The 27,244-nt window shown below is 42.0% G+C and overlaps 1 long non-coding RNA gene across 2 annotated transcripts in view; it reads right to left on the bottom strand.

Moving 5' to 3' along the window:
• LOC310902434 overlaps positions 1-27,244 on the bottom strand; it is a 64,083-nt gene that overhangs the window by 29,223 nt on the left and 7,616 nt on the right. For both annotated transcript variants that reach the window (XR_014586721.1, XR_014586722.1), the window contains exons 5-13: positions 16,627-16,996; positions 15,916-16,056; positions 14,907-15,090; positions 13,589-13,828; positions 5,633-5,749; positions 4,145-4,276; positions 3,225-3,389; positions 799-910; positions 446-562 (exon numbers count right to left, since the gene is read on the bottom strand). This is a non-coding gene — a long non-coding RNA (uncharacterized lncRNA). The remainder of the gene's footprint in view (positions 1-445; positions 563-798; positions 911-3,224; positions 3,390-4,144; positions 4,277-5,632; positions 5,750-13,588; positions 13,829-14,906; positions 15,091-15,915; positions 16,057-16,626; positions 16,997-27,244) is intronic.

Below are 27,244 nucleotides of genomic sequence, written 5' to 3' on the forward strand. Positions count from 1 at the left end.
AGTACTTCCAAGAACTGCTCAAAAACTTTTCGCTCCTTCCAGTGGAGTGGCTTACACTACACCCTCCCATCACAGAGGCTGTGCTCTTCCTCTCTTTCTAACTTAAACAAGTTAACTTAACTTAGACAAGTCTGTCCCTCATTTATTCCACAAAATCAGAACAAGCACGGATAACCTTCAACTATACTACCAACACTTAATTTCTCCAAGCCCATCCTTCCAGAATGAGTTGTGCTAATACCCCAGCCCTATGACTTACCCCAGCAAATTTCTAATACACCAATTAAGTATTTAACTTGGTTCTATGCTACAACCTCAGATCCTTTCCATTTTTTCCCTGTTTGTATTCACATTGTCCTCTTAACCTTCCAAGGATCCTACTGTAGTGTTCTCTCTGCTGACTTTCAAATGTTTTTCTTCTACGTGTAGTGTAATTTTCACTTACCTAGCTAACTTTTGCACTGTCCTCTTTCAAAATGAGCACAAAGCCTTCTTCTCGCTAGGCTGGTGAATGGTGTGGAGTATTTCTTCATCACCTGAGTGCCACCTCTCCCCATCAGGCCTGTGTTAAGAACATCTGCTGTTATGTGGTACAGAGGAATCTCCTGTCAATATCACTTGAAAAATTCACACCCTTACCTTCAAAATCTGACATTAGCAAGTGCCAAATATTTTATTTCCACAGTTTTGATGAAAAATTAAATGTTTTGGTATTTCTGAATTGAAATATTTAATTTCAATGAGTTGACCCAAAGCAAAATATTTTTTTGACCCAATTTGACAAACAGATTGTCTTACCCGTCCAGAATGAGGCTCTCTGAGCAAGCTTTTTCCCATGATCCACCACTACAGTAGGTAAGAACAGCAATTGCAATGCACCCTCGGTTAGGCAATGGAGAGCTGGGGATGGCTGTAAGAAATAATCAGGATACAATGTCACCTGTCCCAGAAATACCACAGCAGTTCAGGCAGATGGCTTAGGCTTAATATTAAGCAATAAGCTGCAATCTAGCTCAACAAACTGTTTTGAAATGGATCAAACTGACTCAAAGCAAAATATTTCAGTTATACCTTCCTGGTGAGTCCTTCTTAAATCACAACTTCATATAAACTTTGCATAAAAGTCACTTTAACACCAAGTGTTTTTTAACATAATAAAATTAGCAACTGTAGAAATAGATCAGTCATCATGAGTTGCTGCACAGGAAGATCAGAGTACTGATTCAGACATACTTCATATACATTGAATTGCTTCAGGAACTCAATACTTTTACATCTTGTTCATACCATGACAGTTCAAAAGATGGTCTTTGCTCTCCGATGGCTTGCACATGATGGGAAGTGATGCCAATCATGAGAACAACCAGAAGATTCTTTTGAGCCAATTAGATGGCACCAGTCACAACGACATTAGTCACCCACTCCTCAATCTGAGAAGGAACCAAAATTATCATTCATCAACTCCAGAGGCTGCAAAAGACATGAGGGAAGTATACTATTTCCCATTCTTATTGCAGTCATCATCATACAAAGTGACGCAAGCTGCTATTTTCTGCTCCTCTTCTAGGAGAGTGGTGGTTACTCTCTGTACAGTTTTCAAAAGAGAAATTTTGATCTCATTTAATTCCTCCAAAGTCCTTCTCCTGTCCTTGTGTGACCAAGAAAGGAAATGGGACTAGAAAATGCTATACAGTAAGAATATATACAGCTTGATGCCATCAGCCTCTGCAGCTGAGACAGAGGATAGTGTTCTGGTATATGGTGACAAGTCTCCACACACTAATGGGAGCAACAAGAAAAGAACTGATACCTGATGTGTGAAAGCACATACACAAGAAAAAGTCTTCAAAAAAAATGATAGTGAAGCATCAGGAGTGGTTAACTGCAGAGGGTTCAGAGTGGAGGTCGTTAAGAGCAGATCCATAGAAACAGACTGTGCTGGAGTGGCCAGTTTAACAAACCGCAGAGTCTTTACACTGCTGAGATCAATGAGTTATGTACCACGTACGTCAGTGAGCTGAAGAGTACAGGAAATCCAGGAGGAATTGATAGGCTGGAGAGACTGACCAGACCCCGTTTCTCCTCAGCAAGATGGTTTGAGCATCTCAGAGCTGCTGGTGTAGCAATCCTTGCTAGCTCACTGCCACCCACAGCTAGGAGACCAGACAACCTAGCAGCTCTGGTAAGGACAAACACCTTTGTACATGATACTGTCCCAACCCAACGTGAGAGACACCCTTGGAATAATGCTCAACAGCTGCACACATCTCCAAGGCACAGGTTGGCCAGCTCTGGATAGATAAGCTTGTGAAGTCCCTTCCAACACTTTGCTTTTGGAAGACACAAGCAGTGAAAAAGAAGATGAAAATTCAAAAACATCAACACTTCTGATAGAGGGGAAAACAGATGAAATTAATGGCAAAGTAATACTCTGCAGAACAGAATAGCAATGTTCTATTCTGTGGCTTGGGAAAACAACAGGCCTCCAACACATCTGGGGAAACACCAGTAAGTGTTTTCATGGCAATTGCTCCTCTGGGGTGACATTTGGTTTGCTGCCCAATCAGAGCCTGCCCTTGAAGGATTTCCTGGGATAGATTCTCAGCTGGAGTAAACAGTGTCACTGCTTTCTGGAAGCATGGCAGTTCTGAGCAGGAGAGGATTTTGCTGCAGATATTCGACTGGCAGGGAGGCTTTCTCAAGGGAGCTACATCTGACAGCTTCACAACGAAGGGAGATGTTATCCACAGCATGAAAATCCAACTAACAAACAAATTTGATACTGACATTAGAAGTCATGTTAACAGATGGTACCAAATCCATGTGTCAAAGATCACAGTTGCTTCTTTACATTTCCCATTTTGTCTTTTTTTTTTTTTTTAACTTCAACCTCAGAGAAACAGATTCTGACTCAAGATGAAGAGCTAATTAACCTATAATATACTAAAAGGAGATTTGGCTGTGCTGAGAAATCTGGAGTTTGGTACAGCAAGACACTCCTCTGTAAACAGTCAGATACCTCCCAAGGATTTTTCATAACTATGAAATAATTCAGATCATCTCCAGAATTAGTCTTAGATCTGCATTACAACACTACAGATAATGAACTAAAGCACAAGTTAGATAAATCAGATAATCTAAGACAATATTTATACATGTATAAAAAGATGAGGAACAGAGACTCTTGAAATAATACCTGTGTTGCAGTTGTTGTTAGACATTACCTTACTATAGACAGCTGTACTGAATCTAGTTTCATTCTCTTCAAAAGATGATATCTAAAACTTCCAGACTTGTCTTTCACATTATACACTGCGAATAACTTGATCGTGGTGGAAGAGGACTCACAGTAGCTCTCTTTTATCCAGAGAAAAGATATCTTTCATAAACTGTAAAGATACATTTGTAATTATGTTCCAGTGCTTATTTACAACAAATGCCTGTTTGCACCATGCTATCTAGCAGCATAAATGGTCTCTTTAGCTCTGATGCCGCCCCTGCTTTACCTTGTATGAACAAAGCGACAGTGATCTAAAAGGTGCAGGTATGTCCCACAGGAAGGGGAACAAACTTTCATTTCAGAGCATCTTCATACCAGTATGCTTTTATTTCCAAAAGGAAAAGTGCTTCAGGAAGGAGAAATTCCAGCCTCTAACTGACCTAGATAAGCTGCTGGCATAAGGAATCCAGGAGTGAGGCTTCTGACAGAAACTCAGTCCCCCTGATGGTACTAGACTGAAGTATTTCCACACTAGCTAAGTACATCCTGCCAGAACTTACAGCTGCATTTGCAGTCTTGGTGAAAGAGAACCTCTGTCCATGCCTCATCATGCAAGTGATGCTCAGAGAAGACATGGAAGAGGAGCTTTGGGCATATACACTTTACTTAAACATCTGCAGGACATCAATCTGTCTGTGGACAATTGCTGCCTTTACAGACTTCGGACACTCCAGGCTCTCTTTATGCTCATTTTCATCTAAACTTTGCTAATCGGAAACTAAACTCACACTTCCCTGGCTCTGAGCAAGAAAAGCATGTCCATCTTAGCCTAAAGTTAATGCCTAGCCTAGGCTGGTCATCCATACTCCCTTCTTCACCAGTGCAGAAGGACGGTATCACTAGATGATTCACTGCCTTACGCACCTGATGAATCCTTGTTTACTGATGAGGGAAAGAGAGCCCATACACTTCGCTTGGACTGGATCGCTAGCCTTCTGACAGCTCAAGTAGGATGAGATATATCCTATCAGGATGGTCGTCTTCTTTTGAATGTGTCTAATGGTGAAGAGAAATGAAAAAAGAATTCAAACTGTGGCTTCTTGACACAATAACTGTATAAAACTAAGATAAAAGCAGTAATGAAACAACACTGATATTAATGACAATAACACAAAAAGCCAAAAGCTGTTCTACATGATACTCAAACGTGCCACAGCTTCCCTGTGTGTAAACGTGTATCTCATCTATGCCCAATGCAAAGGCAACTGCCAGGTCACATCCTATGTACATTTTCAAACAGAGAGGAAGAAAAGGAATCATTGGACCAATGGCTTGGAAACCAAGCGATTTCTTCTGTGTTGTCTTGGTACGCTTTGTGAAATTTTCTGTCTAGAATAACACCTGTAACCCTGTCCTTTCAATGTGGCTTTGATTTATTTCCTTGGCTTGGCTTCTGCAGTGCTTTAACCCTTCTGTAAAGAGTCTGATTGGACCCAAGCTGCACAGATGGGGAAGTGGCAGGGAAGAACACAGCTCCGCCAGTGTCAAAGCAGCCAGACTCCCTTCTGCTGGCTTCAGAATTCTTGGAAGGGGCACAGCACAAAAGAGAGGCTGCTGATGTTCTCTCAGCAATAGCAGCACTGTCAGGAAGCTGAAATGATGCAAGAGAGCCACAATGTCCTGCAGAGGTACAAGATTTGCACACAGTGACCTTGTGCTCCAGTGGTCTTGCCCATTTTGCACTGAGGGTTTCTGCCGTGCCCATGAGAGGGGCAGTTCAAGCCACAGTGAAACAGGCCCAGGGACTGGATCAAGTTTGACTGGCTCTGAAACACCCAGCTGTGTGGTGTGACATGGCCCTTTATCTCCTTGGAGGGAATGGGATTTTGTGCATTTTCATTCCGAACACACAAAGCAGGTAGCTAGATGAAATATGGCACAGTCAGCCTCTGAAAAGGCTTATTGTAGGTCTGAAGACTGCAAGAGACACACATCACTCTTCATTTAACACTTTGTTGATCACTGACTTGTGGATTGTTCTCCCTCTGAAACAATTCTAACTACTCTTTTTAAATGGGAATTTTGACCAGAGCGACCAGGATGTCTTTAAACATACAGTTGGCATGGACACTGCAATGGCAGTGAGATACCAATCTGGCTGGACTCATACCTACTCTGTGGCTGAAGCAGAACAGTAAATGCCTCCCTCAGCTACAGTTGGAAAGAAAAAGTGTTTCCATTTGAGTCAGATCAGCGCCAGGCACTGGCTGCTCCACTAGGCTCCCCATGCTTAGGAGAATATCCCTCACCAAACAGCTTTTACAAGAAGATCAGCCACATTCAAGTGTATGCCACCAACTGAAATAAGCTTATTATGTAAGATAAAGTGAATACTTTGAGAGCACTACTTACAGTGGTTTATCCTGTACAACTCCTTGTAGGATCCTGATTCCGGGACTTATAAATTAGCCAGGCTGTCTACAGATAGATGAACCACAGAGCAAGAGCAGCAAGAGGACAGTCTCTTCCCTACAAGTATTACATAAATAGTAAAAGTCAGTATGTGAAAGATGGGAGAAGAATGCCGGGTGCATGCAATGTTTGTAACTTACACCTAGCACAAATGTGTGCACACATCAACTGACTTTCTTTTCGCTTGGTCCACATTGGACCTTGCAATATTCATTCATGGAACAGACCAGCTTCAACTACAAAGCCTTCTTTCCAGTAAAATTTTTCGATTGATAATATGATCCCACATTTAAATTAACCAAATTTGTAATTACTTTTTAACCAAGCTTTTTAATATGCAGAACTATGTAAATGTAGTACCAGAATGGTAGGGAAAATAAAACATTACTTATTTGGCATAATCACAGATTTTAATAATTGACAACACATGTCAAAGTCCACAAATCACAGCTTAGGCAATGAAATGTGGTGTGTCTTTTTCATTCCACGTTACTGGTTTCTTAATTTAGCAAACAGGGAATTTTGAGTGCATTTAAAGAGGAAATCAGCAAACAATACTAAATTTTCTGTAGAAAGAGGAAGCATAAGATTACACAAGTTACCACAAAAACAAATCGAAGCAAACTGGTGCCACAGGTCAAGTAATTAGGCACAAAGAAGAATTAAATCTCTTCAAAATTTATTGATTTATGATACCACGTCAAGTTTGGGACATAAATATTTATTATCTTAGAGCTCCTATTCCTTCTACGCTTAGATTAATTTTATTCATGTCTTTGTAATAACAGGGAATTCAGCTAAGTCCAAGCAGCTAACAGTAAGACAATACGCTGTTACATTTGTCTCTCCCCTGAGAAGCAGGGAGCACATTTTACATGTCAAATTATTCCGTACACAGAGAACACTGCAATATTGGGTACATGCAACTGCACCACAGATACCAGATTAGACTCCTCTGTATACCCTGGAGCAGTCTAATATATTTAAATCAAATTGCCATATAGTAGACAGGGACAGTGTTTTTTACACTTGCTGTAGACTGCAGCAAGGAATGTTTCATTATCTTGTAGAGATGGACAGTTACATTTTAGTTCTTTTTAACCAGATAATAAACCTCACCTTTCAAGCAGCTGGCACCAAGCATGCAAACAACTATCCATATGTAACTCAAAAGAACAGTACTACTGCTACCAATGCCTGCTAATTACACTTAACCTTTTGAATTATCTGGACTACTGACATATAAAGAATGAGATGGATGCTTAACAGACCCCACAAAGAACAGTCAAAGGCCAAATAGCATTCATTAAACATGTGACATGCATTAGTACTAGGATAGTGGTGATTACATGTGTGTTAGTTTGATAATGTTCTCTATAGAAATTACATTACTCCAATGAATAGAAACATGTCATTCAAGAGAAGAATGAATAATAGATAGTATGAATCCACAGGACTTGGTGGTTATTGTGGGTATTAGAATTTTACAGTGTATGAAATTTCATTTTTTGAAATATATTTGCAATACTTGAACTCCAAGAAATATGGAGAAAAAAACCAAACAAACATAAAACTCAATACAGTAATAGCACAGTAGTAGTTCAACATGGCATCTCTAGAGAAATCCTGACTCCAGTTCACTGGTGAAAAAGATTTTCACTGGACATACACTCGAATGAAAAAATAACCTAAAAATCGCTTGTGCAGAACTCCCCCAATGAACAAAGAAGGCCCAACACAGAGGGATTTCCAGACACACTGTGGCTGCGTGCAGGACTGAATTTCCACAGAGGGCACCATATCACAGGGCAGCAATCTGCCAGAAGGGTTTCAATGCCATGGACTGCTGTTACAGTCAAGTTGGGCAACCAGGTAAGCTTTTGTAAACACTGAAAAACGATAAGCAAAAGAGGAGGGAATAAAAGCGTCCCATCAGCTTTTCATGTACCTTACTACATACAGGTTTGGCTCAGAGCTTTGGAGAGGCGAAGCAGGGAGTATTTGCTCTGATGCGATCCTTCAGAGCTGAGGTTCTTTATCTCTGCACTATGTAACTGCCTCATCACTGAGTTCTTCCTGACGAGAAGCAAGTTTTCCTAAATACCAGAAGCAGACAAGTAACTTTGAAGGTTTAGACCTTTTTGCTCTTTTATCTAGACATCAGCAATGACCAATTTCAATAATGCACAGTGCAAATATTTGGTGTTTTCACTGCAGGATTACAATCTAATCTAACCCAAAACTCAAGTCAAATCTGCTAAGGAAGAGAGAAAGAAGAAATACAATGTCTTCTCTTTTTTTCCTTCTCTATGCAGAATATTACCAAACTGGCATTTAGTGTTAGTTCAGCTCACAGAAATAATTCTTGAAAGCCCATTGGTGGAGTTTGTTTCCTTCTCCTTTCAGGTTGAAAAGGAAACTTTCTGTGAGTTTACTGTAATGGAGTGTTTGTCTGTATCAGAAGCAGCCTGACCTCTCCAGCCACAAGATGAAATACCAGCAGCCCACTCTGTCACTAGTTCACTACTAGGAAATTACATGGGAGGAAAAACACAACACAAAATTCACAGAAAAAAAAAAAAGAAAGAAAAAAAAAGACATCAGCAGTGGTGGGAGTGAATGAACAACTCAATAATGAAGCCAGTAAAAAGGAAAATATCCTCCAGCCAATTGATAATAAAAGGTTACTTGAGGCAAAGGGTCAGATCCTGAGCACTGTGAAGTGGCCCAGCTCTCCAACCTCAGCAAAGCTACAGTGATTTACACTGGCTGCAGAAAAACCCAAGAGACAGAAAAACCCAGCTATAAAAAAGGAATTGGAGGCCCACATTTTGAGAAGATTCCACTCACTTTTAGCACCAGACTGAGGTACAGAGGTGACTCTGAGGGTTTGTTTCTGCGGGGGAGTTCCTGTGAAGTAAGCTGAAGTGTGAATTTACACTGCGTTTTCTGATGGGTCTTTAAGTAGGCTGTAAATTCATACCCTAGCCTATTTTGCAGGGATTTCCCCAAGTAGATAAGCCCTAAATTGGCCTCCTAATCATGGAGGCAGACAAAATAAATAGATGTTTTCAAAACTGCAGACCCACACAGGATCTCTCTATTGCAGGCGCAAGTGAGTACCAGATAGTATATACTGTACTTCTGCAAGTACATGGTGTCCTTCTTTCCTCCATTCACTCCCAAGCCCCACTCCCATCATCTTTCAGCATCCCTCCACTCTAAGACACTACCTTCAATCCTCCTGCCCTTATCCAGCTTCATGCCAGATTTCTGTACCTTGCCGCCTGGCTCTTCCCTTCCCCACTCTAGTTCCACATCTAGAAGTCCAGGTCTTCCTTACCTACTTTCCCCTGACCCTCAGGGGAATGGTAAAATGGTCCTGGTACAAAGCTGGCTTCTCCTACCAGTTCCTCGCCTCTGACCCAAGCCAGTCATGTCCCGCCCATTCACACCTCACCCATTCCTCAAAGGCTGCAAGGCACCGAACCCTTGGGCAACTGGATGCCCTCTGAAGCCACCTTCAGAACCACAAGGTTAAATCTATGCAGACAAATGCCATGAAGCTGTGCGAGATTACTCACACTTTTTTGATTGTAAGATATTTCTACACGCTGCTGAATGGGAGGCCCGAGGCCTTCAGCAGGAGGCAGAGGACGCAGTTAGTATGGCCACAGCTTCACCACAGTCCTCAGGCTGGGTGGTTTGGCCATCAACACAGGCTGCACCACATGAGGTCTGGGCTGTTTCCCTGGGAGCCGCAGTGAGGCCGTAACAGAGCAAAGCATTTAAGCCTCGGCTAATCTGGGGCCTTGTACTGCTTTAACTGCTGCCTGTGCTGTTCTGCCCTGCTGGCTCAGGCACTCACTGCACCAGTGACAACTAAGCCCCACCTGTGGCTGTACTGCTAACAGGCGATGACAGTATCATATCCTGAAGGATCCTTTTCAAGAAGACAGTTTAGTAACGTGCTGTCTCTGGTACAAATGCCAGATTTCTCATGAGCAGCACAGAACACACCCACTTCAATGCAACCCCTGACTTCGCAATGCATGAAGAAGAAATTCAGTTAATGCTTTGAAGTCTGAGCTTTTAGATCAATGAGGGAAGCAAAAAGGTACTAGCCACCTTTTGATAGCAGCAGAAGGAACCAGCTGCAGTGAACAGCCATCACATACAGTACAGTATCCCACACCGTCCTTATCAGCTCCAGCAGGTAGCAGCAGTCTGAAGAACACGAACATCTTGCTAGCAGGTACAAGACTGAAAAAGCTATCTGAGAGATGCAGATTGTAAACCAGTGACTCTTCCAGCACTTGACTAAGTAAAAGTTTCACCTCTGATGTGTATGAAGATCCTACACAATAAGAATCTCCAGGTACAGAAAGAGCTCGACACACTTTAAGAGCCAAAGTCTGTGCTGCAGACCTTTTCCTGCATTTCATTACCTTAAGTATTCTGTGCACACCTTTTCTGTGTACCATCCACAAACATTTGTGTAATTCAGTTTTAACAGCAAAAGTACTTAAAAGAAGCCAGCATCTGAGCTTCACAGAACGGTCTTCAGGGAAAGTGAAGTTTACATTCTCTCAGGAGCATTTGTTTTGGAAGTGTTCAGGCTTTCATGCAAACAAAAAACACCAAGAGCAGCCAAACCCTATCAAGCTAACAATGGCTCACAGAACAGTGTTTCACAGCGTTTGTTTTGTTTTGTTTTTAATAATAATATGAAAGGTACATAAATATCAGAGAACAGCAAGCACATCATCAATATGATGCAAACAGAGAAGGTTAGGTACTCTGGAAAAATTCTTGTGTGTGAATTATTCACTTAGCTGAAATAATTTCTCTTTCTTTTCCATCTTACCCTGTTCAGGAAGAAAATCAAGGCTATATAAGGCTTCACATTCAAAGGGAGGAATATGCTAAAGATTCAAGTTTGATGAAAATAATTAAATCATTTGTTTTGCCTAAGATAACTGAAAAATCCCTCGGGAGTAGTCTGCAAGAAGCTAGTAATTCCCATGCAAACTATCAAAGTTTTGAGAATAGCATCTTGCTGTTAAACATTTTTTTTCAAAAGAACAAAGCAGATGATACTTTATAACTTGCAAATCACAAAACATGAACGTAAAAACTTACACATTTCTTACCAAGAATAAACTGATCCTCACTTTACAACAAAACATTGTATAGCATTTTGAGAGTATTAAGAGGACTCAAGGGATTTTATGGAAAATTTATGGGATACTCAAAGGTCAAAAACTGAATAGTTTCATCCACGTATGGTATAGCACTTGCTTCCCACTCCAGGACAAGATACTCACACTGGACCAGACGCACTTGAAAATGATGTGCAGAAAGGTGGTTGTCCTTCACATTTTGTAATGTGAAATTCTGAGGTTTCACAGGTAATTACAGATGTTAATTTGATTTTATATCACTGACTTCAGCAATGCAATCTATTACCAACGATTCCAAAGCCACAGCAGCAAGGACGTTTACCTGCTCCCCTATGGGCTACACATGCAATATGTGCAATGTGACTAGACATAGACTCATCCAAGGCCAAGATGACATGATATTCAGTGCCATGTGGAGGTGGATACAGAGCCACATTTCAAGTCACAACACAAGCAGCAATGGCTGTACCAGCTCCCTACTGATGTCTCTATTCAAAGACTGTGCTAGAAGGTAAAAACAAACAAACAAACAAACCAACCAACCCTACACGATTATGTTACGAAACCTTGTCTCAGTGCACATCCACTAAAAAAAAAAGCTGAATTTTCACTGAGAAGACAACCTTAGTACGGACACTTTTGTGACCTGACTATTTGTTAATCAGCAGCAATGTTATTAGCAAACTCATACATCTATCCATATCATACACATCATTTTAGATGACCTGTACCATTTAAAAAGTACTGACATTTGAAAAGAAGGATAGCCTCACTCAACTAGCTTGTCTCAGCCCACAGCCAAAGGCAGCCATGTAGAATCAGAGACAGACAATGAATTACTGGAGAATGGGGAAAAATATATATAGAGATGGGAGAGTAGTGTGAAAAACAAAGCAGACAACGGGGGTCAACGCACAAAGGGGCCTCTGAAACAAACCTGGACATACCTATATTCTTGTCTGTTGAATAACAAGAGGATGCAGGGAAGGAAATAATGAAGGAACTGAAGGAAATAATGCTGTGTTTTCACAGAGGTGAACTGTAATCTGCATCTTAGGTCTCAAAACTATTATAGCAGTATTTTATTACTCATGATGTACCATTTGGGATAATGTATCTATATAAATGTATTAACTTTTGAAAGAACATTTTATGTTTTTAACTTTCAGAGCGTAATTTCTTTTATTTGTAGCTTTCCTAGGCTATAGATTTCCTGTCTGGCATCTCTCTCTCACCCCAGAGCCAAGCTACTCTAGGTCCTTACTGAACCTACAACTTACATAGTAACTGGGATAACCACCAGCATAGTCCTTAAAAAGGGTGCCCCAAAGAATTCAGTCATCAGAAAACATCCAACAAGGCAAAGGAACAAGGCCGTCCACATTAATTTAACAACCTATTATCCTCTGAAATTGTCATCAACACTATTTATCTAGCAACTAAACAAATGTATATGAGCTTCCTATGTAATAACACACTGATTAAACCTTAGAACATTTCAGGCAGGGCATATTCCTCAAATAAAAATCAGACCTCTTATTAAACCTCAAAGGGAATTCCACATAAACACACAGCATCAAAAAGCCAAGACCACATAAGGATTTAGTCTTAGTTTTAGTCAAAATTCAGTGATTCTTTTTAATTGCTTCAGTTGCAATGTTTTCAGAAGCACAGAGAACCATCCTCTGAGAAAGCTAACCAGTAAAAAGAGCACAGATCTCCTTCTTACTCCATCACATACTAGGGAGGCCTTTATGCCCTGCTAAATGTAAAATATTTTAGAAAAATAAAACCAGGAAACAAAATGGGATTTGGTCAAGAGTTCATGCTGGCTGAATCACTGTGGTATGGAAACCACCAGCTCTAAAGATGGAAAGTCCGGAGCCATTCATTCCCTCAAAAAAAAAGAAAAAGAAAAGGCATTAAAGAACCATTTGGCTTGAGGTTTTGCTGGTAAGCTCCCCCAACATTGGAAGCATGGGAAAGGCTACCTATGGATTTGGTGCCTTGACCTTTTTTCTCCTAATCTTTCTCTAGGACGACCAGCAATTTGACATGCATCATAGTTTTTCATATTGGGTGCAATGAGAATTGTTTAAATGTCACTCTGTGACTCAACATGCAGCAATGCTACAGGGTCATGGCACTGCTTCTTCCCTCCACATCCTGCACCTATTGCCCTCTTCTGCCTTTCCCCAGGAAAAAAAAAATCTACATACTTTACAGATTGAACATTGCCAGTTTCTAAGTAGAGATTCTTTCAGATTTCTCTGTGTTGCCTTTTATCTGAGAGCTTCCAAGGAAATATTGCTCAGAAGCAATTAAGGCCAACTGTTCTTAGACAAAGGCACACAGCAATCAGCGTATTTAGCAAGGCAGCACAGTCATTTTGAAAGAGGCCTGGAAAATCCTAACATTGTTAAAAATTATCTTCACAATTGCTGACAAGATCTAGTAAAGATATTTGTGTTCTGCTTGTGCATTTCATCATCTTTCATAAGCCAAAATCTTATTAGCAAATAATTTTAGCAAAGTTCAAAAGCCAAACTGTTGTACATGCCTATTGCTTCAAGCAAGAATAATAGCTCTTTTGAACAAAGTATTTTCAAAGTACTGGCATACATAAACACGTTATACTTTGGTATGTAACACATTTATTTGTCTCAGCTATTCATCACATTATTTGATATAATCCTGTCACGTTCAGACTCACCTGATCGCTGTATCTGTGGCAGCCTCCTTGGCTGTGCTGGATGGGATGACCAAGATCCACAGCCACAAAGGAATGTAACTGTGCTGCGGAGCACGAGGAGAGCCAGTCCAGTGGCTAAACATCGGAAGCTGAGAAAACCCAAGATCAGTTCTGTAACATATTTCCTTACGCAGACTTATGCACATCATTAATTCTCTCTGTGTCTGTGCTCTGTAAAATGGTACTTCTGTATGACAGGCTCTGTGAGAATAAACACAGTATGAAGTGGCATACTGACAGGGAACATGGAAATGAGTCTTTGATAACTCCCCATTACCAATCATTCATTTTTAACACTCAAAATTAATGATCCAAGATAATGTTACAGTGAAAAGTGCTCGTAAAAGACTCAAGAATCAACAGTTTACTGAACTGAATTTAGTTTTGTGAGTATAGGCTTAAAAAGATTCCTTTAGCATAGTGATTGGATTCATTTACCATAGTGATAGCCATTTGGAAAGCAGCCTTTGAAAATCAGAAGCAGCTTACTACAGAGCAAACCACCAGCTAGCAGCAATGATATTTCATTGCACTGGTCACAATGACCAACGAAGCCTTTCAACTCACCAAAGTACATGCCAGGATGTCTTGAGAAAAAGATCTATAAAAACAGCACATCCCAAACCTGGGACTGTTGTGTGTTAGTTTGGCACAATTTTTAATGGTGCTGATGTTGCAACATGCAGCTAGTCCCTTCAAAATTTCATGACCAATATGACAGGACAGAATCCATACTGCAGTACTGAATTACGGTAACCTTAGGGCAGGCACTAACTTTCCTGAGCAATTCATTATCCTGAGTCTACAACAGACACTGCAGAACTTTAGCTAACTTTACTGTTACCTTGCCTAAATCTAAAAAGTTTTGTTTTTTTTTTTTTTTTTTTTTCCCTTCTGGTGTGAATGTGCTCACTGGACAGCATTGTTTCATCAGATAAAACCACCCCCAAATCCTCCTTCTAAGATGTGTGTTAAGGGGTTGGTATCTTTTTTGTTTTATTCCTAACACACCTACCCAGATTTGTATCAATCATTCTCCCTTCCTCTTTCCCAGAGTGATTACCCTGCAGTACTGATCACTGCAGTCTCTTCACCTGCTGTATTCCTTATGGCTGTCACTGCTCTCAGCTCTACACGCTGCCAGCACCTGTAACACGGACTAGTGGATTCTGAGTATCCCCTGCCCTGTCACCACTCCTGCCCTCAAGTTTCACAGGGTGTGTTCATGTTCAGAGCTGGAGCATGCTTTTGAAGACAGCCCCTCTACTGCCCCACTTACCGTGCTGCACTTTGCATCACAGAGCAGGCCCCAGTTGCGCAGCCTGGATTCCTTTTGGACAAAACAGAACTGGAAGAGCTACCTCAGAAGCACAGGTGAAGAATGCCAACTGCACGCAGCATGCAGTCCAGGGGCCCCTACTAAAGCTACAGCCCTCCAGGTCCGTTCCCAGTGGCTGCAATGGCTGTGGAGAAACAGACATCCATTCTCATTCAGCAAATCTTAAACCCCTTCTACACACCACCCAAAACTCACGCTGCTCACCCATCCCCACCAAAATGAAAAATAAACACCAAAACAAGCAGCATGATATCTTTCTTTTCAGATATTCTCCCAGAGAGCATCTCCAGTGGATCATAACATTTGACTTGTTAACATTTGGAGTAATCTTTGTTAAACCTGTCTTTTCATTTAGGCCCTTGCTCACCTCCCTGTCACCTATCACTCACCCTTTTCCTTTCACCAATTTCTACTCCTCCTTTCTTTCTTTTGGACCCTCTTATTCTATTTCATTATTTCAGTTATGAATAAAGCTTGAGCTCACTGCTACACAAAATTCATCTAACATAACTCCTACATCTTTGATTTTCCATAACTGAATTTCTATGCAAGTTCTACCAGCGCAATCTGGAACTTCAAGATATCTATAAAAATTTCCTTTCCTCTTATTTCTCAGCTAGATGCAGCACGGTCTTTCTCTTTGTGGGCCAACCCAGGACGCATGGAACTGAATGGAAGGACCTCAGCTGACTGCAACACGCAGTCCCCTAACTTCATGTAATGAAGTCATTCAAACAACTGATACTATTTATGTTAAACTTCATGGCTATATGACATTCAGAGATAACCATGTATGTTTTGTGTCTTTTGCAAATACATTTTATCCTATTATGCAACCTGAAAAAATACTCGTTTTGTTCTAATGTAATTGTAAGAATCAAATTTATATACAAGACCTTTAGAAAACAGAGACCCACCTCTAAATGCAAAGAACAAACATTTGCATTACCTATTTATATTAAAATATGCAGAAATTTCCAAAGTATTCAGTCAACTTATAAATTTTTATAACTTCTTCAAATTGTTAACATTTTTTTAACACACAGCGTTATTTCAGCTTTGTGGAAAGCTCAATAACAATCTTTCTGGTCTGGAAAAAAGGAAAGAACATTATAATAAGGAATGCAGAATAAATAAAAACAAAACAGTACAAGCCGTACATCCACGCATACAAAGACAACTTTCATGGTGAGCTATAAGCAATTATAATAACACAATGTGCTGCATGTTGATTTCACCAGTGAAAAGAATTTCTCCAGTTATTGAAGACTTTCCTGGCAGAATCTCAGAAAAAAAATTCTGACATTCTCCCAATCTGACTTCTGTGCAATGCAAGTCATGCACATTTTAAACACCGATGAATAATACTGCCTTTCTTCTAGGAACTGTTAGCAGCTGTAGAAACTATTACAGCCTGCTTAAAACCATGTCTCTGTAGTCAATACTCTCCAGACACTTAGCAATACTAAAGCTATTCCTGGGGCTAAACTAGAATTGCTATGTGAATACAAAGTTTGATTTATGTTGAAATGAAACAACAAACATCTGATCTTTCCTTTTTTAAATGGCCATTCACATAAACACGAGTATCAGCTGCATAACTAGAAAGTGATGTACCGAATTTACAGAAATTAGACAAAGGAAGACCACCCACAGTTACCTTCAAGAAGAAAAGATTTGTCAGAGGGTGAAAGATTGCTGGTGAAGGTATTTTGTACAGATATGGCTGCCCTAATGTCCTCATGGTGAGACTGTGGCTTATGAGAGTGATGCTTCATGAATCTAATTTTTCAAGTCTTTTGAAAGATGCAAAATTGATCAGCAGCCCAGTACCGTATCCTCGCGCTGCTCATCATCAGCTGCTTTCAGACTGATCACAGGCTCAGTGCATTGCCTAATAAAATGGTCCAGATGCAGCCAAGAGGAAGTGGAGGCCTCTATGTGCTAATGTTATTCTTTCGCATCCCAGAGCATGGGTGGGAGCAGGAGAACACTCAGCCGTGGTTCCTCCAACATTTTCAAAATGATAACTGGGAAGAGAGAGGAAAAGACACACGTGGAACAAAAGCAAACCTGAAAGTACATACAGAATTTCAGATATGTTGTACAGACTCATGTACTTCGCTAAACTTTTACAGAAACTTGCTGTACTGAAAATCTGTTTGTGATTCCTCACTGCAACAAACTGCCATCAAAGTTCATTTATTTTTTTAATGCATCTTCACCTTTCAATGGATAAAAACATGTAAGAAAATACAATCAGATTTGTGGAGGGTTTGTGATCTCTCACAGAGATAACAATTAACTTGACCAGTAATGATAATAAAGTGAAGGTTAACATAATTTGAAGAAAGGCACTCTTCCCCTAGGAGAATATCATAAACCAATCAGGAAGAGTGTAATGGCCTCAAATCAATGCTTTAACCTCTTCTAGACTAATTTTAAATTGTAGATGAATCTGTAGCTGTTTGAGTATCTAGAAAGGTAAAAGATAAGCTAATTGTTCAGCTCATTATTAGTTTTGCCTCTATTTGTGAGTTACTTTTTTTTTAAAGCATCACATTTACATCTTCTAATCAGTGGTCTTTTTAATAAAAGTTTCAGCATGCACCAGTATTTCCACATGTAGCAGAGGAACACCTCCGCCTTCTCCAGCACCAGAATAGCCTGCCTGTCCTTCAGCTGCCCCAGATTTTTATCAAACAGAGCTCTGCAGACACAGTGTCAGTGCACAGACAGGGAAAAATGCTACCTGGTCATATCTATGGCACGTTCAGTGTTGCTTTCCTAAAAGCCACTGAAAATCACTGTGCATGGCTATTCCTGTGAGGTTTGGAAGAGGATACATCTCTTAGGAGAACTGAACAGCTGCTAGCTCCACCAGCCTACCTTCACCCTGGGGACAGCCTTTACTAAAACTGCACGTGACCAGCGCAGCTGTTCAAGGATAGGAACTTAGCCTGAAACCTCCGTTGCTCACAACTGCTCTGATGGAACTGTGCAAGATCAAGGAGTCCAGAGGTAAAACAAAGCTTGAAACTCCAAATACCAACCTAACACACAGCAGAATTGCTGTAATTCACCCTGCTTTCTGATTGAATTCCAACTCTTAAGCTGGCCTTAAGACCACTGATACTTTTGGGGAAAACTCTATTTGATTGTGCTCAAGACCCCCATTCACTTTTACAAAGCCCTATCCCATGCTGCTCCCACTTCCCCCTCTCCTTTTTCTCCTCCCTACTCACACACTCACTCCATCTACTTTTCTTGTTCTTTCAGTCCGTGTTTCTCGCACGTCTCCTTTTCTTGTCCGTGCTTTGAGCCTTATCCCATGCTGCCCTCTGGGCTAAGCTTTCTCCCTGAGAAGGCTTTGGATGTCACACCTCAGTAATTTTGGGATAACATGCAGATTCAATGGGAGCAAAGCTGACCCTTATTGTTGGGTCTTTCTTACCAAGTATCCTCCATCCTCTGCTCCAAATCCTTCCTCCTGCCTTTTTGAATAATCTCATCCTGTCTTTATTTAGCATCTGTAACTTCACTCCCCTTTTCTCCTTAGCTGATGGACTACATATTACATTTGCAAAAATTGCCAAACTTTGACTGACGCTCCTACAGGCAGAGTATGAGATTGTTGGGTTTTTCCTTCCTTTGTCTATTAAATGGCGCATTATTTGAAAGTTTTCAAATATGTTCAGTTAACAACATTAAACATACAGAAGGAGAAAGTGAGCAAATGAGGGGGAAGAGGACTCATTATTTTCTTAAATTATAATAGGTTTTTAAAAAATAGCATTTTTTTTTCAAAAGCACTGAACTTATACAATGCAAAAAGACTTAGACATTGCTGGATATTGTTTAGAGAAAAAAGCATAAAAAAGTAGCCATCACATCTCTTGGTCTGGGAATTTCAGCTCGGCTCTGTTTCTTAATTCAGCACAGTCACAAGGCAACACTGCAATTAGAATCCTCCAGGGACTGCAGATGAAAAAAGGTTGCATTCAAATACTGATTTCCACGGTCATGTATTTTGAGGGAACCAAGCAGCCTTACAAAACTTACCAAATAAGTACAAATTATGCAACTATGAAATACTCACAGGTATTCTCCTAACATTAACTTGACTTGTTAAACTTTACTCATCAGTAGTCCATTGAACGGAGTAAGAAAAATCAGGCTGTGGTCACAAGGGCGGATAATTTACAATGGGAGGCTGACACCAGACCACATGGAAAATTAAGCAGCTTGAACTGCAGGCAAGCTTAGAGAAAGGGTGAAGCAATGGCTATTTTGTTAATCCCTATTGGGCACAAAATGGCATTCTGCTACAGAGTGCTAATAACACACGTGAAACACACTAACAGCTGCAATGCAGGCAGCAAAAGCCAAATAACCTTTTGGTATAAAAAACAGATTTCAAGTGACTTCATCCATCACAAATGATAAATGAAACAGAAAAATCTCCAGCACACAGGCACACTATGAATGTGGGAACAGATCTTCCTAGCGATGGGGTCAGAAAGATCTGATCCTTGGCACTAATTCTGGAGTGAGCAATCTTTCAGCCAGGTTCCCTCCTTATCTGCCTATGTGTAGAAAAGTCACTGATAACTGAAAAACTCTTAAGCAATATTCTGAGCTGCTTTTATGTTACAATAATTACATGTGGGCTGCTCAGCACTGAATGGTATCTGGTACCATTATCCTAACACATGTAACTATCCATGCAGACATTTATAACGCGTCCAGAATAGCAGGGAAGGACTACGAACGCAAACACATACAGCGACCAACACCGTTGATGCTTCCCACTTTGGCTGGTAATGCTGTGCTAGTGCAGTCTGCAGGCAGGTGCTGTGGTTTCTGACAAGCCTGCTGGGTAACAGTGACAGGAATCTGTCAGATGCTGCCCACACGCAGGCCGTGTCCCACATGGCATGCTGACCTCCACAGAGGAATTTTCATTTTAAAATTCTGCTGGGGAATGTTACAAATACCAGCTGACAACGTGTAATGTATTACAGAGAAATGGCAAATCACAATGGTCAAGGCAAAACAGTGGGAAAACACCCTCCGAAGGCAGCAGCGGAGTTGCCAGAGCACGCTGTGCTGGATCAGAGAGATCAGTTAGGTCTTTGCGTCTGAGGCATGCTTGCCCCATCACATGAGGCAATGGGCAGAGGCTCCTCCAAGCTGCCTGTGCAGTTCCCTGGCCTTGTGGTTGCCAAAATATTAGTGGTGTCATAAGGACTACTTAAAGCAGCCTCAGGCTGTGCCGAGAATAAACCTTTACCCTTACAACATTACGTTCACACCACACACAACTCCTTTTCCCCTAGAAAAAAGCCCTGTGCCAATGCATTACAAGACGGGTGTCAAAGACCACTGACGTTCCCTCGACAGAACCACACAGCCTGTTCTTCCCTTAGACAAAGGAATTTGTGGGACCTGCTTCCTCCAGCTTCCGGCCTACTTTACACCACAAAGTTGATGGAGAAGATGAACAATCAGTTACACTGCCTAGGTAGGCAATAAAATATAGGAGGCTCTTGACCAAGTGTCGAGCAGAAGAGCCTTAGCACACCTACCCGTGGCAGTTCAGAGTGCTTCTGCTCCCGTGCAGAGGTTATCAGACCCATGGCAGAGCAATAAAACTGAGCAAGTACCTCGGATTTAAGCACTCTAGTGAAAAGTCCAGCCATTTAAGTGAGGAGGGAAGGTAGCTTTAAACCAAGTATCAGGCTTGCCACCTGAGCCTCTGAGACAAACATATATGCTCCCTCCCCCTGCTCTGCTGTGAGCAGTCCTGTCTCTGCAGGGGTGGAAAGCAACGGGACGGGTGGCAATAACTTCAGCTGCAGGAACAGATTTGGGAGAGCTCTTTTGCAGCATGCTGGGAGCTTGGGCTTGCTAAGTCAGGCAATGAGATAAGCCCAGTATTGTCTCTTTAACAAAAAGTAGGAGGTCTCTGCAATGATGAATTTTGCCTTTGGAAACTATATTAAGACCAGTGCAGAAACTGGTAGCGAAGAAGTGATTCATGAACACCAACAAAGTGATTCACCAACCCCTTGCTAGGAAGTGATATCATCGCAACACATCTCCAATGGAATGGCAGAAGAGAGGCATTGTTTCACAGGACAGGAAAATGCTGCATTCTCCAAAAGAGATGTATTAAATCTGCAGGTGTATATGACAAACGAGAGGGGACAAATTGTCAGTGCTCTGGGTAGCGAGTTGGACAGCCAACACCGTGACTGTCAGATGCTTGTAAGCACTGCTGAAGAATATTTAACATTTCCAATCTGGTCCGGGATAAATTGCAAACTCTGGGTATGTTTTAAGATTACCGCAGCCCAGCCAGATTCTCCTCTACCTTCCCAAGCTGAGCCATCACTCTTTGCCCCATCCCTCAAGCCACAAACAGTAAAACCCTTTCTTGCTCTCCACTAAGTGGCCCTATGAGTGTGTTCTTGCATTCTCTTACCTAACTCAGTCCTGCAATCTCTCCGACTCACAATATTGCCTCCACATCCTCACATGGGCTCTGCCTTGCCAGGGATCTACATGCCTTAGCAGTATCTCTCTCCAGCCCGCTGCTCTACCCAGCACAGTTAGGCCATTCCCAGATGCCTGGGGCTGAACACGTGTATGCAGCTGCTGCGGAGGCAGAAAGCAAGGCAGTGTTAGGTTTCGGTACGTATGCTGCATGTTGTCTTCAAGGGTGGCAGGCTGTGACTTTTTCAGTTTGTAAAACTGTATCTCGTGTGGGCCATGACCATGCTCTCCGCCTTTATTCTGGGTGGCATCAGCTTGTCAGCACCTCAAAGCCCTAAGCATGCCACACTCTGCCGTGCCTTGTAATGAATGACCTGCCCCTTGAGAAGCACACAGCAGCAGGCTTGCAGCTATTTAACTACTGAACTCACAATGACAAGCTGACATTGCCCAGACTAAGAAGATTTTTTGTTCTGTCAATCATTCCTTCTCCTCAGCCTGTCCTGTGTGCTAAGATGGCAAAGTGCTAGCCCCTAGTTCACCTGATAGCAATGATTCTCCCTCACCCACAACCCTCTTCTCATAGAACTTTTGCTTACAGCACCTAACATCAGCAGCCCCAAGCACGTGAAACACAGTAACACCAGTGCTGCTTTCCTCCCTAACCTGCTGCCCAGCTGTCCCAGACACCAGGGCCCGTTCAAATCAAGACGATTCTGTGATTCTGTGATTCTGTGATTCTGAAATTCAGGGAATCACCAGAGAATAAAGTGGTGGATTTCCGGAATCACTCAATTTCTCCGAAAACTGCTTTAATTCCCTGCAGGAAGACTGGTGGGCCTGCTGCTACACAGACCTGCTGGCCAGCAACCCACAAGAGGCTAACGTCAAATGAAGGCTTTAGGATGAAATCAAAGCAGCACTGGAGAAGGGAATCATTGCATCACAGAATATCCCAAGATGGAAGGGAACCACAAGGATCACCAGGTACAACTCATGGCACCAAAGGAAGAACAAATCCAGCACAACGCAACATGAAAGCAAGTTGTAAGTATTTATTCTGCCATTGCTCCTAACCCCCCGCCAGGGACTGGCGTGGTAATTCAACTTGTATCCTCCAGTGTCGTAGCCCCAGCTCCCTGGAGACCAGTGCTGTGTATGTGTGCAGACAGGGCTCAGATCTGAGCAGCTCTGGGATTTCTGATGTATCCAGTCACGCTCAGTGCCAGGCAGAATGAAGCAGAACTCCTCACGCAGCCCACCCGCTTCACTGGCTTCCCCTAGAGAAGTAAGCAAGCCACCCACCAGCCTTCTAACTCAGCCCTCGAAGAAACGCCCAAGGAGCAGACTGCAACGAGAGCTGGCTCTCTCCAGTACAGCAGCGCTCACAGCCTCGCGCGCGGTGGCAGACAGCTCTGTCCCAGAGAGCCCAAATCTAGAAGGACGAAGCAGGCAAAGGGAGGAGACAGGAAATATGCTTCTCCTCACACACTCAAATGGGGAACTTGATTGCGTGATTTTTCTGTGTGGTAGGGCACGAGGGAGAATACATTCTTGATACAGTTTCAGTGTTCCTGTATGTTAGATAAGATCATAGGGGAACTCAATCAGCGATGGAAAATGGAAATGCCCCTTCCTTTTGCCAAACACAGAAAAAAGCATTGGGCCTGATTTTCCACTGGTGACACTCATTTAACATCAATGCAGTCCCACCATACTCACAGTAACTTTTGGTATACTTAAGTAAGAAGAAAACTTAATTTCCAGTTTGGCTTAGGAAAATAGGTACTGTGTTTGGAGCAGACAAGTGTAAGTAACCTGTTAGCAAGCACTTTACAGAACATTTCACTTTATTGAACATAATCCTTCAAGTTATTACTATGATCTAAATAAGCAGCAATTATGGTGCTCATCTTTTTAAAAATTATCAAGTATCATCAATTAATCACTCCTGTACTAGGGTTTCCATTCCAATAGTCTCCTTGTTGCACATACACAGCACTTTCTTAAAGTCATGGAGGGATACCCCAGACAGAGCAGGCAGAAATTGATCAGAGATAACCATTTTACCTCAGTTACCCAGAAAAGTGAATGGTTCAATCTTCTGTGTAATATCAAACCTCATGCACCACAGGAACAGAAGCCTAAAGGCCACATAGTACTTTCACTTTGCATGTGCATCTTCCAGTGATGTCAACTGGATGCAAGTTTCTGATTCTCAGACAGTACAACTTCTGCCAGGAAGTATTTCCATAAATACCCCATTCACTCTGGGCTCACATTCATGTCCCAACAAAATTCAACATCTCTCCACATCATCTGGATTTAAACCAGCTGTCAGTTTGACATGATAGAAAGACCAAAAAAAAAGGAAGGAAGGGAAAAAAAGCTTGCACAAATAAAATTAACTTCATCAAATTCTGGAGGCTCTTTGAAAGCTGAAAGCATTTTTAAATGTTGGCCTCAGGAAATATGTTCTCTGCTTACAGAGAATGGGATGAACACAATTCTAGGCACAAGGACAGCTGATAACTTGCGGTGAGATTACCACAGTTGTAGAATTTAACAACACGAAGATGGAATAAGCTAACAGGTATCATTTCACCGCAGGACGTGACAGCAGAGTCCCTATAACTGGTTCCTAAAGCTTAGTTGAGGAGTGACAAAGTGTTAAGCTACAGAAACATGATTGCTTGCAATATTCTTTTATGTTCTAGGATCCAAACTGTCCCTGTTCCAAGGGCAAAATACTGCAAGAAACAAAGGGCATAGAGTGGAACAGAAGAAAGGTCATTTTCAACTTGTGCTTCTCATGAAGTTTTCAGATTCTGCACACAGATTTAACCAATTCTATCATTTTGGTTACATTACCGCCAATTTGTTCTTATCAAACCTTTCTTTCATTCTAGTCATATGCCACCCTTGAAGTAAAATAGCTCAGGTTCACACATAAAGATCGGGATAAGATAGTGGAAACAAGAGATAATGAATCAACTGGTTCTGTACACAAAATAAAAATCTGCAATTACAAAGCAGCTAATGCACTGACTCTGCCTTACATTAGTTACATTACAGACTGGCCCCTTGGATCCCAGGACTTAAAATCACCTTTGCTCTCTCATGGGTCAAGTACAGCTCAGCCAAACCCGAAGATTTGTGCCAAACAGTTTGTATTTCTAACAATTAAATAATGAATTTGCCTTTTATAAGTCACTTAGGAGTCACACTTACACAATTATTTGCACACACAGCCACTTTATTCTTAATCCCTCCTTTCAGTCTCAAACACAAAAAGCTATTATCAGTTGGCCAGGCTCTGCTCTCCTTTGCCCTAGTGCTAAACCACAACGCTTGCACTGCGAGCAGCGAGCTGCCGAGCTCTGTACCGCACACGGGAGGGCAGAACTCGATCAGGCTGCTTCTTCACAGAGCTAACTGCCCTCAGCAGCGACTTGCCCTGTCTGCAGCGCGGGTGGACTGGAGATTTTGTGCTCTGTGGCACACGCTGTCTCCTTGCTCAGCCCTTCTAACTCCTGGGGAGTTGCACGAGTCCCTCCGAGGCCCTTATTTTAGATGCTTCTTGTTTCCCATACAGACCAGAGCAGACTACTTATTCCCCTTACTTCATTTGATTTACAAGAAACACACCAGCTGGGTAACACTGAACAAAAGACAAAATTGTTTCTACAGTGTATTTACAGACAATAAAATGAACCTATCCAGCAAACAAACTGTACATAACGTGCCCTATTATTAACTGAAACCAGAAGAAACACTCTTCAGTACTTCCAGTGCTTGTAAATATATGCTTATGTCCTGAGTAACCTAGAGCTTCCAGCAATTACTTAGTCCTCAAAGCTTTGAGCCAAGTTTTCTCCACGACATGCACTCACTGGGGCTCACAGGAGGTAACAGATAACTGGTCTCTGACCCCATTTCTTCACAGCCTCACTGCTGAAGGCACCCTGACTGACCAGATCACCCAGCTTAGTTCTCCTGCACTATATTCACTTACTACACACGTCATGATCACTGCCACACTCCCAGGTGTGGTGGCGTGCCCTGTGCAACACCTGCTAGCAAAGGACAGGTGGCTCGGTGCAGAGGCACTCCAGGAAGATCCCACCAAGCAGCAAGAGCCCTGCTGCCAGTAAGGAGGCAAACACAATGTGCACAAGAGCACGCACAGCAACAGTCTGAAGAACAGAAATCCTAACAGCACTCCCCTGTGTGCCCACGGCAGCTGGGGCAAGAGTTATTGTTCTGCTCCTTTACAGGTACAGTGTTTACGAATTCATACCCATTACTCGGTGCCCTTATTTCTCTCTGGTACCGTAATAAAGCAATTCCCAGCTATAAAGACATGAGACTGTTGATGACTGGGATGAGGTGTGTCAAGAGTTGCAGCCCTCAGTGCACAAAACATAGCCAATGCTGGTCAAATGAAACCACCAATGCTGGTCAAATGAAACACAGACAATGCTGGCCAAACAAGCCCTTGTTCCTCCTGGCACCCCGCCTGACCTCAGGGGGATTCAGAGGCCACCCCACGCAGCAGCACCCAGCAGGACTGTCCTTCTGCAGGTGAACATTTTCTGCCACCTTGCATAACCATATCAACAGCCACGTAGTTCAAGAGGCAAACTCCCCCAAATGCTTCCCGTTGTATAAAGGGAAAAGTAAGCTATTATACACTGTGAGACCCTAAATCACCCCAACTTGGTTACTGATGCCTGTCAAAAAAAAACACCAAGGGTCCTCTTCTGCCACCCTTCCACTAAATGATAATCTAATTAAGGAGAAAAACTTGATACGTCACAGCATGATACTCCCGATGCAAATTCATATGTCTTTTTTCTTCCCCTACTATAATTCATGGAAGTGGAAGAATGTCACATTTTTCAAGTGGGAGATGTTAAGATCTGTGTTTTAGCTCTCGGGTAAACCTGGAAAACAAGGTAAGGGCTTCTCTGTGCATGAACCCCAAGTGACTCAACTGAAGTGAGTGTAGATGAGGTGAGAACCAGGAGAATTGGATAATTACGTTCCAACTCTGTACAGACAGATTCGTAAACAGAGAAACTGGCCGCTATTTTTGAAGTGGAGAATTGTCATCTCAGTACAGCAGCAGCATGGCTCTGAATTCAACATTGTAATTCTCAGACAAAGCTAGGGTAAAAGCACATCAAACTTACAAAAACAACTCTTATCTGCTTGGAAAGGACAGGCATCAGGCTGCTTGGCCAACCTCGGTTGTACCTGCTTGTATAAAGAATCAGCACCTTGACACTGTAACACACCATTTCCCTACAGCATGCGATCAGCTTCAGATCCTTCTGTTCTGCCTCAAATATCCATACGCAGACGTGCCATATATATGGTTTACACACATGCTCTATCCAGCACAAAAAAAGAAATTGCCCCGCATTTAGCATTCAGTTTTAACAGTATGCATATACACGCACAAACGTGGATGCAGTTGACCTTGAGAAATCAGGTATGTATGTAAAATGAGATTTTTAATACACCCTCAAATATGTCTCACCATTAATGGAATTCCTTCCCAGTGTTGCTTTTCTGCCTTCAGGCAGGAGCAGCAGGATAGAAGACACTCTGTGCTGAGCCCCCCCCTTGGAGCGTTAGTAGAAGCTAAGTCCAAAAGGTATGTGAATGAGGCCCCTATTACCCCTGCACACCAGGAGTAACTCACCCTAACATTCTATAATAAGGCCAAAGCTTTTAGCTTTAACTTGGGAGTCACAAGAACTACAACCTACCAC

Source organism: Anser anser (genome assembly GCF_964211835.1).
Source record: "Anser anser genome assembly, chromosome: 7".
Lineage (NCBI taxonomy): Eukaryota > Metazoa > Chordata > Aves > Anseriformes > Anatidae > Anser > Anser anser.